The sequence below is a fragment of the Centropristis striata genome, chromosome 6 (assembly GCF_030273125.1).
Source record: "Centropristis striata isolate RG_2023a ecotype Rhode Island chromosome 6, C.striata_1.0, whole genome shotgun sequence".
NCBI lineage: Eukaryota > Metazoa > Chordata > Actinopteri > Perciformes > Serranidae > Centropristis > Centropristis striata.
In genome coordinates this window covers 27313714-27332254 of record NC_081522.1, presented here as the reverse complement: position 1 = coordinate 27332254, position 18541 = coordinate 27313714, and the positions used below count along the sequence as shown (strand labels likewise).

The 18541-nt window shown below is 40.3% G+C and overlaps 1 protein-coding gene across 1 annotated transcript in view; it reads left to right on the top strand.

The window, feature by feature from the left end:
• The window catches only part of LOC131972719 (voltage-dependent calcium channel subunit alpha-2/delta-4-like), a 138031-nt gene that overhangs the window by 81409 nt on the left and 38081 nt on the right, over positions 1-18541 (top strand). The gene's annotated exons all lie outside the window — the stretch shown is intronic.

Below are 18541 nucleotides of genomic sequence, written 5' to 3'. Positions count from 1 at the left end.
GAATGAAGAGAGAGGGAGGGGAACACTTTGCATGAGAGAGAGAGAGAGAGAAAGAGAGAGAGAGAGACTGTTAGAAGTAGTATTCCATTGCAGTGCTGCATCACACTATATAAATGCTAATACAGCAAATGTTTAGTATTATAAATGTTGGTCTACATGTGAAACTCCACCTTTAGTGAAATTATATGCTCAGTGGTGCAATATGACTGAGTCAACATATCCTCATACAGCAGTTCCTATTTTATCTTACATAACATGACTTTCGTTTCGACTGTGACATCGTTTTTGGGGCTTAAAAACACAAAAATGTGAAACCACCCTCCAGAGTGTAAAACTGTAATCTGCTCCGCCGTAGCGTGTCCGTCTACACTGCCAAGACACAAAACTCTGCTCAGATCTGCTCATGTCACGTATGCGTTTACGTCACGTACGTGTTTACGTCACGTACGCGTTTACGCCACGTACGCGTTTACGTCACATACGTGTTAACGTCACATACATGCTCCAGTACAGGGAAATAAACAAACATGTAGGATAATTTCCATGCGTCGGACCTTGAAGCTGCTCTAGCAGCTCTAATAAACTTACAGGAGTCTTTCCACCAAATGTACAGATAGTATTATTGAACAGAGAAGGATCTGTAATTACCTCTATCACATTTTGGATGCACCAATTGAACGGAGGCGAGCCAGACGGCTTTGGACGAGACCTGGGAGATCTAGTGGATGGTGGAGAACTTTGTGGAAGGAGTAGCTGATGAAAACGCGTGACGTGAAAACTTCAACATGCCCAAAGATGCTCTTATACTTTAAGTGATGCCGCCTGGCATGCATACCCAATCCAATTCACACACTTTTGCGTCACCATATGCACGCAGATTTCCGGCGCAACGCCACTTTTGCGTCTTTTGTTCAGACCGTCATCATGTAAACGGAGCCTGAAATAGAACTCATTTCTTAGGTTTCATCACCAAAACTACCTGTTTAAATTAAGGCAACAAAACAACATAAAATGACCATGGTTTGTGATAAAATAACAACTTCTGTACTTCACTAGATGTAGTATTTACATAGTTGATGTAGAATGTGACAAAGCCACAAACTTACTTTTTATTTTACTTTCCTTGTTGTTAAAATTACAATGTTTACTTACGGTTACACAGGGGAAACAAACAGCATTCCCCAGGTTTAATTCCTGTGTTTGTTTGTTTTTTTAATACTTTATTGCAATGTTTCTTACCTTCAAACATAATCAGTAATTTCGTTTTCTTTGCAATATTGTACTTTGCATTTTTTCCCTTTTTTCCAGGTATATATTCACAAAGTAAATAACAAACCACAAGGTAAACAGACAAACATATACACGAGGCAAACTGGTATTTCCCAAATGAGGATCTCAAAGAAAAGGAATAAACAAACAAAAAAATGAATAAATACAAAAATTAATAAATAATAGAAAATAAGGGGTGGTGCATGTATGCGTGTTCATTTATCTCTGTGTGTGTGTATGCATGTGAGTTTTAGTGTTGGGGTGGGGACCATTTAGTTCATCTCCTTAATTTGATTTAATATTTCCACTGTTTTTATCAGCCTTTCTTTACAGTGTAACTTATTCCACATATGTATTTGTTCCCTATTTCTAAAAGTTAGTCTTTCCATCTCTAAACTTTGTTCGGCTGTTAATACCAATGCTCTTAATTTTGGTGTATTTGATTGTTTCCATGCTTTAGTCACCTGTCACAGACAACAGAGCAGTTTCAGTTGAGTGACCACTTTTGAAACCAGATTGATTTGGATCAAGAAGGTTGTTCTGTTGGAGGAATTCTGAAAGTTGCTTAGCGACCGCCCATTCAATAGTTTTGGATAAGAATGGAAGAAGTGAGACAGGACGATAGTTCTCGACTTCAGCAGGGTTGAGAGAAGGTTTCTTGAGTAGAGGTGTTACCCGAGCTGCTTTGAATGCAGTGGGAAAAGTGCCGGAGGACAGTGACGTGTTAATCACGTGTGATAGCTGGCGTGATGGTTGGGCTAATGGACTGAAGAAGGTTTGTTGGTGTAGGGTCCAACGAGCATGTAGTAGGACGGCTACATGTCAACAGTTTGGATACCTCACTCTCAGAGAGGGGTGTAAAGCCAGAAAATTAGGTGGTTGCAACTGATTCAGTGCCGCCCAGCTGAGATACAGAAAGACATATAGTAGGACTACTACATGTCACAGTATTAGGAGTTGGGTGGGGAGTGAGCTGGTCAGAGAATTGGCTGCTAATTGCTGCAACTTTGCCTGTAAAGAAGGATGCAAATCTGTCCGCGGTGAGGCAGGTAGGATGGGGAGGAGGCGGAGGGTTGAGTAGTGATTTGAAGGTGGAAAAGAGTTTCCTGGTGTTGACTTTGTCATTGTAAAAAGTCTTTGCATCATTGATGCTGCCAGAGAAGGAGGACAATAGTGTCCGGTAGCTTATTAGATCATCGGCAAGTTTGGATTCGAGCCATTTTGGCCTCGTTCAGACTGCCAGCCAAAATCCGATTTTTAGCACATCCAGATTGGAACTGGATGGCTCTTTTGAAGTCTGAACAGACTGAGACGAGGTGTCCACCGACAGCCACGCCCAGTTTCTCCCGTGGTGCGTCTGAGATGTTCTGCACCTCTACTGGACAGTGATAAGGCCAATATACTGAGGTGACCTGCCTCCATCATGTTTGTTGTTGTTCTTGTCGCCGTCGCAATTATATGACGTCAGACGCTGCTGTAGGTTACTACAGCAACCTGTCAGATCAGTCAATAATGTGGCCCAGTCTGAACAGAGCCATATCCGATTTGGACACTTGCTAAAAACAGTGTGGAAAGTCAGCCCTAAAAATCGGATTTGAGTAGGAATCTGATTTGAATCAGATTCGCCTGCAGTCTGAACGCAGCCTTTCTTTCAGCAGCTCTGAGCTTGGTACGCTGTGATCGAAGGATATCAGTCAACCATGGGTGGGATTGGTTAGTATCTTCAAATTGTTCTAAAGTTCTGTTTTTAATTCTTCCTAAACCTAATGTAGAGTTACTCTTGTTCTAAAAACAATATATTACTATATATTTTCAATACTTATTGGGAGAAGGTGTCCTTGTCCTTTGAGACACACACAATAATTGTTATTTAATTTGTAGACAAGAAGAGAAATGTGTAATGTCATAATCATTTAACTCTGACTGTAATTAAAGTAAAGAGCAGATTCTCCTTGCAGGGAGACAGAGAGCGGATTTATAAGCACAAGATGTGACTGAGATCTAAACAGATAATCTCTAACAGATTAAATCATCTTCAAGCATTAGAGTTATTGGTTTAATTTTATTTTCATACTGCTCTTATTTCAACTAGATTTATTTTTATAAAACTCTCTGTATATTTAATAATTTAAATGCTTCTTCTGAAATTGTTTCATTTACTAATGTAAACATATCTGTTTGTGCTGAGTTTCACTCCATTCTTTTTAGGTACTCTCAATATTGCAATATTGTTTGTAATAAAACCAATTCCATTTAAGTCTGCAGAAGAAGAGACAGTGAAATTATTACATCTATGATTTATAATTAGTTTTTGTCTTTAGTATCTTGACATTTGTCATTAAGCATTATATCAGTAGCAGCAGTTGGATAGAATGGTTCTGCAGTGGTTTGACTACATTTGTGAGATATTTTGGGCCAAATTAAACAGTTGCACATCAGTAGTCACCATCTTCAGCTTAACCTCTCAAAGACGGAGCTTCTCGTCATCCCACCCTGTCCCACCTTATATCAGCCTATCGATCATCAGCTTGGATCCATGCAGTCTGTCCAGCCGCCTTGCATCTCTGTGTTGATGATCCAAAACGCGGCTGCACGTCTGGTCTTCAACCAGCCCAGGAGAGCGCATGTCACTCCGCTCCTCATCTCTCTGCACTGGCTCCCGATTACAGCCCCGCATCAGATTCAAAGCCTTGTCTCTTGCCTACAAAATAGCAAAGGGCACAGCCCCTTCTTATCTGAACTCCTTTGTTCAGGTCCACAAACCTTTCCGTTCACTACGCTCCTCCAGTGAAAGACATCTGGCTCCTCCACCGCTGAAGGCCTCTATACGTCTCAAACCAGACACACTCTCTCTGTAGTGCCCAGGTGGTGGAACCAACTTCCAAACTCTGTCCGTCCCGCTGAGTCCTACTCAACCTTTAAGAAGAGACTGAAGACCAACTCTTTACTGAACACGTATCACTGACCGATCTTGCGACCTATAAAGCACTTGTGTCCTAATGGACTCCAACTTAACCCACAGCACTTACTCTTACTATGTTTCTTGACTTCATCCTTGCTTGTGTTGTATTTACTCTCATTTGTATGTCGCTTTGGATAAAAGCGTCTGCTAAATGACATTAGTTCAGCCGCTTTGCATTAAATTACACAGATTTCAACAGATGCACCAGTCCCAACAGGCAAAACCCAACTATACCTATGTACCATACCCATTCTTTATTGACCTTTCATTACCAGAAGCTTTTTCTGTGTTCACCACAAGAGGAACATGTATGCTGTAAACTCCAGTCAACATAAAGTTCTTATGGCAGATCAACTATTCAATTCATTAGGACATAAACTCCAACCAAAAATATGCCCAAACATATCTGCTAGATTTTAGATGGTGTGGGTCAGTGGCGGAATGTAACTACACTACTAGTACTGTACTACTACTAGTACATTTACTCAAGTACTGTCTTTAAGTACAGTTTTGAGGACTTTACTTGAGTATTTTCATTGTATCTAACTTTAAATATAGTACTTTTTACTCCACTACATTAACCTGACAGCTTTAGTTACTTTTCAGGTAGAGATTTAACACAAAAAGTACTTAACATTAATTAACATTATTGATACTTTTGTTGAAGTTTTAAATGCAGGACTTTTACTGTAGTGGAGTAATTTCATAGTGTGGTATTAATATTTTTACTTAAGTATCTGAATACTGAATCCACCACTGATGTGGCTATCTCTCTGATAAAATGTCTAAAAGCTACAAATGATGAGATGAGTGTTGCATCATCACCATGAGAATGCCACACATTTTTGTTTCAGATGATATAAAGCCAGATTAGATGAAAATGTATTGATCACTGTGGTGAAATTGGCTGAATTTTGTAGCAGGATCGAGAAATAAAAAAGCACAGTTTACAACAGAGACAAAAAGGTTTTTTTTTTTTTTATTCCAGTATGTGAGATCAAAAATAAAATATGAATCAGCAACAGATCTGTGAAGAGATACAAGCACATGGAGTATGAAGAAACACCTCAAAAGTGTAAACAGTGCTGATAGAAAATTGGACTATAAAATTTTAATGTTCTCAGGGGCGCGCTCAGTTTCACAGCTTGAATATTTTAATTCAAAACTCGACACACGGTTACATCACACAAGGAAGTCGGGTCGGGTTTGAGGTACTTGTTACGTGTGCTACTTTAAACGTCTACTTCACTGCTTTTCAGAGGGAAGTGTTGTACTTTGTCTTCACTATAAAAATGATGTACATATGGGCCCTCATTTATCAAACGAGCATTGTAGAACCTGATAATGTAATAACCCCAATAATGTAATAAAAATCTGCACTTGAGTTCACTGAAAATGTAATAAAACCTGATAATGTAATAACTTCCCGATAATGTAATAAAGTGCATTTCCCAATAATGTAATACACTTTTTACCAATAATGTAATAAAGTATAACACCAAGCACCTTTAGATTTCAAGAACCTGTTGAATGCATTCGTGTGTCATGGATACCTCGTTTGTGAAAAACGGATGAACGGGTCAAAAGTTAATAAACATTCAACTTTGACCTGTTGGTGGCGCTAGAGCTCTTGAGCTAGAGTTGCCTACACAGTATCACCACTTGAACTCAAGTAATGGGTGGTCTTCTGTTAAATTATTACAATATTGGGGAATTATTACATTATCAGGACTTGGTAAATGAAGGCTAACCTGATAATGTAATAACCTCCCGTTAATGTTATACTTTATTACATTATTGGTTAAAAAAAAGTGTATTACATTATTGGGAAAATACACTTTATTACATTATTGGGGTTATTACATTATCAGGAATTTATTACATTATCAGGTTCTACAAGCGTACGTCAGAAAGTGAGCGTAAAGTGGACGTAAGATCATTTCTACGCAAGGCTCGGCATTTATCAGTTTGGACGTGAGTGGAGGGTACGATCAGCTCTCAGCTCATGTACGCAAATTTGAGTCAGCGTGAAGTCCACACGTCTGAGTCAGAGAATTGATCTTAGACTATTGTATCGATGCCTGGAGCTGATAAAACTCTGTGGTGTTTTGATTTTTAATGGTGACAAAGCAAAACATGTTTAGACTACATCATTTATCATTAAAACATAATTTAAAGTAAATACGCCCTGCGACCGTGAAAGTCTTTAATCAGTATACCACTTGAGGCTATTAAATGTTGTTGTCTTCTGCTATTTACCGTTTTCCGGCTCGGACACCGGAGCGTCAGTGCCCGAATAGAAACATTTCCAATCAGCGCTGCAACACGCTCCTCTGACTGGGACATAACAGGTTTACAACAGAGACAATAGTAATAGTATATAGTATAAAGTATATACAATAAAATAAAAATGCAGATTTTGTCGTTGTGAATTATTCGCGCACACCATGAAATATTTACGAATTATTGACGTGAGGTGAAAAAGTAGAATAAATTTGTGTGAAGCATTGGGTGGAGTCGTCCCTCGTTGAAAGTGCAGACTGCAGCAGAAACAGTGCAACTGCAGCGCTGAAGGGCGGCCATAAGGACACTGCTGACAGGAATGGGGGGGAAAAACAGAAATAAAATCAAACAGCAGAGCAAAGCCACAGACCACTGAGTCTGCAGAGAGGCTATTTAAAAAAAAAAAAAGAATGAAACAGAGTGATGCCTAAGAGGTTTAAAGCACCCAAAGGTCAAAACTGTCACTGAACACAAATGCAGCATCACATTTCTTCTTCTGCTGCAAACATCCTGCTGCACACTGAGCTTTTAGACGATAAAACTTGGCTCTCTTTAGTGGCTTGTTTAGCTCTTCATTGTGCAAACAGGAGATTCTCACTGTCCTTTACATCAAGGGCAGCGTTTAACAGCAAGTGTGGGACCTATTTACACTGTCGTTAAAAACCTTGTAATCAGCTGTTATGTGGATGTTTCCCTTCTTCCCTTCAGTATTAAATATTTAACATGGCAAACATGAAATGTATCAATTACTGTTGAAATAGTAATTTGTCCTCAATAGAAGTGAAATTAATTCAACTTCAGTCACTGTTGTTGGGATTCTACCACAGGTGAATTTTGGGTTCATTTGTGGACTATAACATTTGTGGACTAAATGGAACATTTTCTTGAGTCAACTCCATTTGACTCCATTTTGTCCCCTCTCAAGAACTTCAGTTCCCAGAATGCACTGCATTTACGACCCTAACCCTTCCAGGTGTCGTGTCATTGGTCAAGGCACCCTTGACACCACAGGAGGTCCACTGGCCTGCTATAAAGGAGACAGTCCTCCCTGTCTTCTCTCTCTCTCACCACCCGCTCTCTCTCCACCATTCCTGCTTGGAAGGATCTCCTTCAGGAGGGGATCCAGAGGCCTGGATCCACCAGCCCTACACCCTCACCCCCCGCAGAGTCCTGCTGAGGTGAGGCCTCTTCTTTTCTGAGACGTCAAGCTTCAAGAATCTCCTTTTCCATAAGGAATTCTGAACCAACGGCAACTCTGACTTTCTCTGCACAAACAAAGTGGCATTCATGAACACAAAGTTCATTGCATCTGTCAGAGAAAGCTCTAATTCAACAATAAGGACAACCAGCAACTTAATTTGCAAGACGGCAAATTATTGAACTCAACTTCCTTCCTTCCATGCCTGCCGCTAAAAAGGATCTCCCCCCCTTTTTCACCGGATTTGTGAGTAATGTAACTGGGCTTAGATAAGAAATCAGCAAGGACTTTAGCAACAAGGATTTGACCTGTGATTAATGATTTGGTTTATATGTGTGTTTTAGGTATATTTATGTGATATTCGTGTTACGATCAAAGTTGTATGTTAATCTTGCTTTATACAGACAGTCAGTCTTAATGCAACTAACTATACTAACCTTTGACCTGCTCACACACTGATTAAATTAACTGGAGCTGAACACAGCTCACCCTGCCACATGACCAGGGCCTGACCGTCACCTGGCTCACAACTGGAGTTTTACGACTCATTGTTTGAGGAGTGGCAACCCCCCTCACACACACACACACACACACACACACGTTTCCCTCTCTTTTGTAATGTTCTCTATTTTATAGATGTGTGCTTTTATTTGCTTTACTTGTTTAGAATAAATACCTTTTGATTACGAATGCTGTCTATTTAATGTTGTACATTATGAACGGTATGCTGACCTCTGCTGTGACAAGAATTCACGACTCCTTCAACCACTATTAAATATTAATATGGTAATTTGATTATAATTATATTCATAATTAATAATCAGTGTTCCAAATTGATAGTTTAATAACTTTATGAGACTGATTCAGGTGAATTGGCTATATTTTCTCTGTTTACAGAGTGGTGCCCCTTTTTACGAGCTGACTTAGAGTAAATCAAGTCATATCATTTCTTATAATTAATAATTATTTATGATAATTATTAATAATTATTATAGCCATCTAACCACACTTTTGAACCGTGAGATCCACACAAATGTTGCTCAGGTTCATCCCTACATATCTGGTATCCTTATGAAAGGGATAGCATTTATGATAACGCCCTTTTATTAATATATTCGACGCCCTGTGCAAGGTCATCATTTATTCATAAAAGACCCATCTTTAGTCCCCAACATTTTTGGTGATCCTTGATGAAGGCAATTGGTATCTTTAAACAGATATCCCAACATAGTTGAAGCCCTGGTGCGTAATTACAACACTGTCCTCACAGTGTGCATGAATACTGTTGAAACTTGGATTTTGAATGTGTTTTCCAGTCCAGAAAACTATCCCTGGCTGTATCCCAATGTCAAGGATCCTTCCTTGGTAGGCTCCTTCCTTCAGAGTCGGGTCCTCCAGAGACGAGGCCAGAGTCCTTCTATCACTGGTGTAATGCACAAATGGAGCCTTCAGTGTGCAGCTGTGTGTCATTGCCTAATTGGACGTCCTGCTTAAATTCAGCGCTGCAATTTCAAAACCAGTTCAGACATGGATGTGTCTTTGGCATCAGTACTCTGACACATATTTGTGAAAATGGAAGAAGATGTTTTAAGGTTGAATGATTTAGCAAGTAAAAGCCACAAAGTGGATTAAACCTGAATATTTCACTGATCCTGGCTGAATTTGGCTGCTACTTAGTTTCATAAAAGCAGCGACGTATAACTCACCATGGAGATGTGTTCTGTGATTTATTTCAAAACATTTTTTACAGTACAGTATAACAGATATTTATTAATAAAAATAAAGGGTAATGGCGGGCTTTCGGTCCCTGTTTACACAATAAACAAATGTATAACCTTCTGAATTAACAATTAATAACTTTAGCAACTGAGACGGCATCAATTAACTGAACCAGCAATGTATCATGATGACATTTATCATCTTTTAGCTAAATATTCTGGCATTTGTTTATGTATATATTTTTGCTTGACTTTGAACACAAGTTTTGTAAGTGTAGTGGAACTTTTCTCTGCTGCTGGTGATGAGTTGAATAGAGACTTCTGCCGGCCAACAAGGTTTTTTTTGTTTTGTTTTGTAAAGCAAGGTCAATCAACACGCGAGTGGTCAAGATGAAGAAAGACCCTGAAAGGAAGGAAAATTGTCCATTTTATGTCTGGAGAACACCCCCCCTGAGTTCACCTTTGCCGTGCACAACGTCAGCAGCTAAAATCAGCATGGCTAATGCACAAATAATGATCAGTGTTTTGTCTGTTGAACAAACAGCTGCACACGAATAACAACCTGCATTGTGTATTTATACTGTGAACTGTGTCCTGATCAGGGGCACGGGAATTACTTATTTGTTATTTATTATTATTTGCGTCTGTATAGACTATCCGGGTGATAGATTCATAATATCCCAGAACATGATAGTGTCCCCTGAACACCGGCCAATGTTTTATTAGGTTAGATGATTATGGTAAAATGTAAATGATGTCACTCAGATCAAACCTACACTCAGTAATGATCAGCCTCACGTTAGAATGATGAAAATGACAAACGATGTAAAATTGTTTCTCGCTGACAGACGAACTCTCTAATGGTTTTGTTTTGTTTTGTTTAACTTTAATAGTATCCATCATAAATCTGAATGGGGTAAATAACAGATCATGAGAAGAAAAAAAGCTTCTAGAACCATTTTTCTTTACATTATTATAAATGTAGAAAGATGTTTGTGGTCTTTTTGGTGTTCATATCAACAATAAAACAGATTTTAACTCCATGGCGAATCAGAAGATAAATAAAATATAAAACTTGTGAGTGACACACTATAAAATCTCTACAACAAATATTAATCATAGAATCAAATCGAATTGTTCTTACAATTTGAATTGAATCGATTTGTAAACCTGTGAATCAAGATGCAAATCAAATCATTTATCACAGAGAGATGTGCAACCCTAATAATAACTAACAAGAAAGTAAGTACAGAAGTGTTAAAAAATATAAAATAAAATGTATGAGGTAATATAAAAATGTTGAGGTAATTTAGAAACAGAGTTGCACAGTTTGTGAGTTTCCTACTGGGAAAGGTCTACTTATTAACAATATATGTCACTATGTTAAATATATGACATTATCTACAGTTCCCAATGAACCACAGATATGCTCTGAATGACTTGCTGTAGAACACCGTGAAAGCAGAAAAAGATCTGTTCTATTCTTACGTCAAAAACGAATATTGCAAGCAATGTCACAATTTAATTTTTAATTTTACTCTGAAATAAAAACTGTTTATAAAAAAGTACCAGCTCCTTTAAAACTATATTTCAGGAGTTTCTTGCCACCACCTGACTCCTGGATCATTAACTTTTAAAAAATCAATACCAGAGCAATTAAAAAAGTCGTTTTGCCTGGTGAGAAACAAAAGATCCGAGCCAGTTGCCTCTGCAGCTCGTCACTCAGTGGCCGCTGTGTTAGAGGACCAGTGGGGGTCGTTTCCACTTAGACCAACATAATATCTCCAACTGGTTTTTGTCACTTCAATAATGAAAACTGTTTCTCACACGGGCACACACACAGAGGCACCCAGACACACACAGGAGTGATAGGAGGCGACATGTCGAGTCTTCTGTGTACTGGTGTTATTGGAAAAGCGAGCAGCTGTAAAAGCTTTTATTTCTGATTATTTCTGATTATTAAGTGTTTCATTGACTGCAGGTCCAATTTAAAAGCAAATAAATAAAAACAGAAAGCAATGATTTGCAAATCCGTTTCAACTGCTATTCAATTGAACCCAGTACAAACACAAGATATTTAATGTACTTAACTTGTAGAAGAGATCAAAAAGCATTTGAGTTCCTGGTTGGTTAAGCTGGCATTTTGGTAAAAAGTAAAAATATATTCTCTCTAAAAGATAACTGTGGGTTAAAGGGAGGGATAATTTAGACTGAATGCAGTCATAATTATGAAAATATTTTAATTTGAATTCCTAAATCCATACACAATACTCCCCTTTCATCAAAGGGGAGTATTGTGTAATATTTCCTTTTTTAGTTATGAATCTGCTGCCAAAAAGTTCAATAAGAATAGAAGAAATCAGCAGTGATTGTTGAAGAAACAGGATGCTCTGCATCAAAATGTGTGCAGATTTAATCAGGAAAAGGTTTCTCTTGTGGTTCAATAATGGCAGAGTGTGCTGAGTGACGGGAGCTGTATCCCAATATCAAGGAAGGATCCTCAAATGGCTGAATTTGAAGAATAGTATGTCATCGACATCCGTCGGAGGACTGAGTCCTTCATTTGTCTAAATTCCAAGGATGCATGTGTGTGTCCTCCATGCGCCCCGTGTACCCATAATGCCTTGTGAACACCGGTCTACTGGGAGATTTAAAAATGGCGAGCGAAGAAACAGCTACGCCGGCGGCTCAAAATGAATTTAAATATATAAGTATTTTCAGTTTACACTGAAGATTTGTTGTCACATAACTTACTGTAAGAGTAAAATTGATCTCAGCAACTTGACATGCAAATATCTCTCCCCTTTTCCTGACATTACTTCAAGGTCCCCTTTGTGTCTCAAATGTGATATCCAGATGAAATTTTACACCTGGAAAGGTCCCCTTTGTATTTCAAATGTGATGTCCAGACGAGATTCTCACACCTAGAAAGGTCCTCTTTGTGATGTGCAGACCTAATTTTATAACTAAATGTAATTACTGCAGGGGGCCAACCTGGTGTCCTTCAGATTTAGTGTTTTTATCTTTTAGAAAGCCCTTTTTTGCAGTGTGCAGTTCCTCTGATTTTAGCCAGCCACCTTATAACCAGATATATTTGAAAAGCTTTCAACTGTTCCTAGAAGAAAGGGCAGAGATGTTTCAGGTTCGGAGACAAACAGGAGGATGTCATCGGCATATACGTAGCATTAGCTTCTGGGCTGATTGGCCTATCTGAACGCCCTTAAAGATTGAGTCCTTTCGGATGGTCACAGCTAATGGTTCCAGAGCCAGTTCCAAGTGAAGTGGAGACAGCGGGCATCCCTGTCTGGTGCCCCTACCAGAACAAAAGAGGGAGGAATAAAGCCATTTGTGAGAACAGATGCTAAAGGATGGGTGTATATTAGTTTTATCAAGTTAATAAACTTACTGCCACTTACTCACCCCTAAATTCCACTGAATGCGTAACAGCTGCAGATCCATTGGTGGAGCCGTTACGCACTCATTGTAATCAATGTGTGAGATTCCACCGACTCCAGATCTGCTGCGTAGTGAGTCGCACGGCCATACGTTGTTGTAAAAAATCTTTAAAGAAAAACAACTGAAGACCAGGTAGATTCGAATAGCAGCCTTGTGTGGGATTTATTTAGCAAGTATCAAAAACAGATGATGGACAAATCCAAAAAGTCAGAACAACACTGAGCAAGACAACGCCTTGCCTTGCCTTTTTACATTTTCAGGTTTGTGTGTCGTTGTTTCTTTGTAACTAAGGTTTTAATGTCCTGTAATTTCCTGTTATGACAAACACTTGATATAGGAGTACACTTGGGAGATTGAGTTCCTAAATCAGAGCTGTTCATATCTCAATCAAGCAGAAGTTTCCTGTAAAGAGACTGTGAAACATGTCTGATGCATATTTAAACTGCTATATGTCTGATATTTTAATACATTTTCAAATGAATTCACAACAACGTCGGCCCTCGCAACACTTGCGCAGAGCTTTTATTTTTGTCGGACGACGGAGCACTGCGCATCAATTCAGCACAGAGCAGATCGTTCGGGGCAGGAAGTCGGGCACAGACACAAAATAAAACATCCGGTATTTTTTCAAAATAAAGTACCTCAGGTTAACGGCAGATCGTATTTCACAACTTGAAGACGTCATGATGGGCGGGGACAGACCTGAAGTTTATTTATATACAGTCTATGAAACAAACAGAGGTCGTTAAGTGAACACCTCCTGCAGCAGCAGCACATACACACTGTACTGCTACAGAGCTAACTGTAGCTAACTGCCACTAACGAGGTTGGCCAGCTTGTTAACAAGAAGCTCTTGTTAACAAGCCGGCCGACCTTGTTAGCACTCGTTCAGACCAAGTCGCTGGATTTGTCTCCAGACTGCGGAGATACGCAGCCGTTGCGGACGGACCCGTTTCTGAGTCGTAACGCATCCAGTGGAATCCCGTTGTAAGCCAGGGGCCTTGCCAGTTGGCATATGTTTAATGACCTCTATTATTTCCTCTTCGCTGATTTGAAGATCAAGATCTTCCACTTGATTCACGGACGAAGGAAGGTTAATGGAAGCGAAAAATGACCTAACACGTTCTCGGTCAGCCTGTGGTTGAGGGGTGAAGAGTTTAACATAGAAAGTTCTAAAGGCTTCATTTACCTACCCAGTGTTGGAGAATAAGTTGCCACTTTCATCTCTGATAGCTGGTATGGTGCACATGCTTACCCGCTCTATCACCCTCTTCAAAATATTTTTGTCTTGCCCTGAAGAGAGAAAATTCTGCTTTCTGAGATAGTACAGTACTGAGGTCATACTTTAACCTAAGCTTTGTCAAGTTATTGGGGACATATTTTGTTTAAATTGAGTGTCTGGCTTTTCTTTCCTTCTTCTTAAAGGAGGCATGTTGGATTGCATATCCCCTAATAAAAGCTTTAAAAGCCTCCCAAGCAACTCCCACGGATGGTGTAGAATGCAAATCTTGGTCTCTTTTAAAAGGTTTATCTGAGTTCTCAGAGATAAAATAAGGGTCTGCTAAGAGAGTAGAATTAAACCTTCACCGGGATGACCTTTGTGATTTGCTAAAAGGAACCATGTGGAGGGATACAGGTGCATGATCTGATTTAATAATGTTTCCAATACAACTCGATATGGTGGAGGAAATGTAGGAAATGCAATGTTTATTGCTGTTTACATCCCCCCATCAGCTAATGCAGCAGTGGCCTGTGAAGTCATCAGCACTGTCACGGCTAAACTACAGACTGAACACCCGGATGCATTCATGGTCATTACAGGAGATTTTAATCATGCCTCTCTGGGCAAAACATTAAATAACTTCCAGCAATATGTTGACTGCCCCACCAGAGACAATAAGACGCTGGATCTCCTGTATGCTAACACCATGGATGCATATGAGGCAACAGCCCTCCCCCCCTCGGCAGGTCGGACCACAACTTGGTCATGTTGACTCCAAAGTATGTTCCTCTTGTGAAAAGGCAGCCTGTGAACACCAGGACGGTGAGGAGGTGGACACATGAGGCCTCTGAGGCACTGCAGGACTGCTTTGGGTCGACAGACTGGGATGTACTCTGAGAGCCATATGGGGAGGACATTGACAATATGACTGACTGCATCACAGAGTATATCAAATTCTGTGAGGACACCACCATGCCAGCCCGGACCGTACGCTGCTTCTCCAACAACAAGCCCTGGATTACCAGTGACCTGAAGGCACTTCTGAACAAGAAGAAGAGGGCTTTCATGTCTGGAGACAGAGAGGAGCAGAGGAGAGTGCAGCATGAACTCAGGGAGATGCTGAGGACATGTAAGGACACCTACAGGAGGAAGCTGGAGGCCAAACTCCAACAGAACAGTGTGAGGGATGTGTGGACTGGAATGAAACACATCACAGGGATGAAGGGGAAGGACAGGCAGATGTCAGGGAGCCTGGACAGAGCAAACCAGTATAACAACTTTTTTAACAGGTTTAGCTCACCGCCTGCCACCCCTTCTACACCCCCTGCCCCCCACACATCCACACTGTCGCGAATGGCTCTACCCTCCCCCCAGCATTCTCCAGTGCAGCACCTCTCCATCTGCCCCCCCTCCTTCTCCCCCCCCTCCTCCTCCTACACTGATGACATCTGCACCAACCCCCCCTCAGCGGTGACTACAGGCCAGGTAAAGAGGCAGCTGATCCTGAAGACCTGCGCCAGCCAGCTGTCTCCTGTACTGAGACATCTGTACAACCTGAGTCTGAGTCAGGAGAAAGTCCCGCAGCTGTGGAAGACCTCCTACTTGGTCCCAGTCCCCAAGAAGTCAAGACCATCTGACCCAGCAGACTACAGACCTGTCGCCCTCACATCTCATGTGATGAAGGTCCTGGAGAGACTGGTCTTGGCCCAGCTGAGGCCACAGGTGAGGACGTTTCTGGACCCCTTGCAATTTGCCTACCAGCCCCATTTAGGAGTCGACGATGCTGTCATCTACCTGCTGCAACGAGCCCATTTGCATCTGGATGGTGGAGGAAGCACTGTGAGGATCACATTCTTTGATTTCTCCAGTGCTTTCAACACCATTCAACCTCTGCTGTTGGGTGAGAAGCTGCGGGGGATGGGTGTCGGCGACTCAAGGATCTCCTGGATTACTGACTACCTGACAGGCAGGCCACAGTTTGTCCGTCTGGGCAGTGTCCTGTCTGATGTGGTGGTCAGTGATACAGGAGCTCCGCAGGGAACTGTGCTTTCTCCCTTCCTCTTCACCTTATACACCACTGACTTTCAGTACAACTCTGAGTCATGTCACCTGCAGAAGTTTTCTGATGACTCAGCTGTTGTCGGGTGTATAAGAGAGGGAGAGGAGGGTGAGTACAGGACACTGGTGGACAGATTTGTAGAGTGGTCCGAACAGAATCACCTGAAGCTGAACGTCAACAAGACCAGAGAGATGGTGATTGACTTCAGGAGGAAGAAGATGCTTCCACAGCCACTACAGATCAGGGGGGAGGAGGTGGAGGACTATAAATACTGTTAGAAAAATTGCATGAGGAAACCTTGAAAATTGATAATCTGTGTTAGAAAAATTGCATGAGGAAACCTTGAAAATTGATAATCTGTCACCGACAGAAAAAATCTGTCACCAACAGAAAAAAAACCTCACCATTTTTCTGCGCATTCTTTGATGGGGAAATGAAGAGCTGGAGACGTCCAAGTTTCTAAGTTTAACAAAAGTTTTATTACAATACGTCAAAAAATGTGCACTTTACAGAGATCTCTGGGTTCAACCTTAACTCATGTCCCTGAATACAAACAGACGTGTTTTCAGTTCGTGAAGTCTGAACCTCGAGTCCCTCCCTGGAACCCATTAAAATACTAACATTTGTTTACAAAACATGCTGGTTGATTTCTTCCAGGAAGTCCCGCCTTCATGATCGCTGATTCGCCAGTCTTCTTTCATACCGTCACACATCAGGCCACCTGGGCAATACAATCACTGCTTCCCATAACAAAGCCTTGTGGCCTGCTAACAAACTTGTTATGACGAACATACTGCCTTATTATGTTCTACAGAAATATAACAACTATTCTTCAGAGTTCTACATGTTCTTTTAAAGGTTAAAAAATATAAGACAGACAATACTATTTTTTGTGATTATAGAATCTTAATTAGTTTAAGCAAATGGAATATATGTAATTAAAGTAATCATAGTTTTCTACATCAATATTAACACACAAACACAATCAATGTATCAAAATCATATTACCTGATTAATATAAATGCATAGAGATATTTATTACAGTCAAGGTTTGACCTTTGATAGTGACCTGCGTCAGAACAGAGAACAGAGACAGAGAACAGAGAAATAAAGCATAAAATCACATACCAATATAGAAAATAATCAATTATTTTAACAATACCTTGGAGTGGTGATCGGCAACAGACTGGACTGGAAATCTAACACAGAGGCTGTGTACAAGAAGGGGATGAGCAGACTCTATTTCCTGAGGAAGCTGAGATCCTTCAGTGTGTGCAGCAAGATGTTGGAGATCTTTAACCAGTCTGTTGTTGCCAGCGCCATTTTCTTTGCTGCTGTGTGTTGGGGCAGCAGCATCAGAGCCAGTGACACCAACAGACTTGATAAGATTATCAAGAAGGCTGGCTCTGTACTTGGTCTCAGGCTGGAGACTTTTGAGACTGTGGTGGAGAGGAGAAAACTGAACAAACTGCTGGCCATCATGGGCAATGATCAGCACCCTCTCCATCACACAGTAGAAAGACAGCGGAGCACCTTCTCTCACAGGCTGCTCCAGCTCCGCTGTCATAGGGACAGATATAAAAAATCTTTCCTGCCACATGCCATCACACTGTACAATAACAAATAATAACCTGGTTCATTACATACTGTCTATGCACTTTATGTGTTTTTTATGCACACTGTTCATTGCACCTTATTTGTTTCATAGCACCAACATTTTTATACTGTATATTCATATTTATTCTGCACTGGAATTCTATTCCACTCCTTAATACATACTCTTCTTTAGACACTTTATTTTTTATTGTATTTTATTGTAATTTTATATTTTATTGCTTGAAGTATGCCTAGGTTGTTCTTTTTATTTAATTGTGTTGTCATTGTCTCTGTGTGTAATGCTGCTGCTACGCTGTAATTTCCCAACTTAGGATAAATAAAGTATATCTATCTATCTATCTATTAAAATCCCGCCCATAATTACTGGAAAGTCTCTCATGTCAATTAGCTTGCTCTCCAGCAGACCAGTAAATGAAGGATCGACTGTATTTGGGGCATATAAATTAACTTGTAGAATTTTGTGTCCCTGAATCTCTGACATTACCACCATTCTCCCTCCATCGACAGAACACTGTTTATGACATTTAAAGTGTATATTTTTGTTGACAAGAATAGCAACTCCCCTGCTACTCCTACTTCCACTAGAGACTGCAACAAAACCGAACCAATCACATCTTAGTTTTTGTGATTCCTGTGCTAATAAGTGGGTCTCCTGTAGGAAAACAATATCACATTTTTTCGATTTGATAAAACTCAACACGTTTTTCGTTTTAACTGGATGGTTAACCCTTTAACTCCACGGCTGATAATAACATGC